This window comes from Hipposideros armiger, unplaced genomic scaffold, assembly GCF_001890085.2.
Source record: "Hipposideros armiger isolate ML-2016 unplaced genomic scaffold, ASM189008v1 scaffold_89, whole genome shotgun sequence".
Lineage (NCBI taxonomy): Eukaryota > Metazoa > Chordata > Mammalia > Chiroptera > Hipposideridae > Hipposideros > Hipposideros armiger.
The window spans coordinates 405514-406124 of record NW_017731439.1 but is presented as its reverse complement, the minus strand read 5'-3'; positions in this window follow the sequence as shown (position 1 = coordinate 406124).

Genomic DNA, 611 nt, shown 5'->3' with positions numbered 1-611 from the left:
TATAGGTGACTGGGCCTACCACTGGGGGTAGAGGCCCTCCCTGCCCTCCTTGGGTTCTGGTCTCCATCATCCAGGCCATGGCTGCAAGGGGAGCCTGCCTGGCCTCCCTCCCGCAGCTGAAAGTCACTCCAAACCCAGAACTCTGGAGACCTAACACATCTTATCAACTACTCCAAGCCCTCTCCTGGCCACAGGCCCAAATACACTGGCCAGTTCCCAACCCTGCTTGAAGCTGGCATTTTAGAGGCCTTCAGGTTGACAACAGACAAAATAGGGATGCTGGTCAATGCAGGCCAAGGCAGAGCTTCTGAACAGCAGAATTTGAAGTGCCAGGTAGGTCCCGGAATGCTTTCTACACACTTTACCCAAAAGTGTTTCCCACACATGTGGGAAGGCACACTTCACCTTGAGCAAAGGGCCGGGCTGGGGACAGAGGCCCAGTGCCTTCCTACACACTGGTCACTGTGCTTGAAATTTCACCATTTAAATAGCATTCTTTGGGGCTACACATGGCTTTCTTTCTTCTTTTTTTTTTTTAATAAAGATTTTATTGGGGAATTGGGGAAGGGGAACAGCCAAGTTGTTGTCCTTCATTCTTAGTTGTGGAGGGC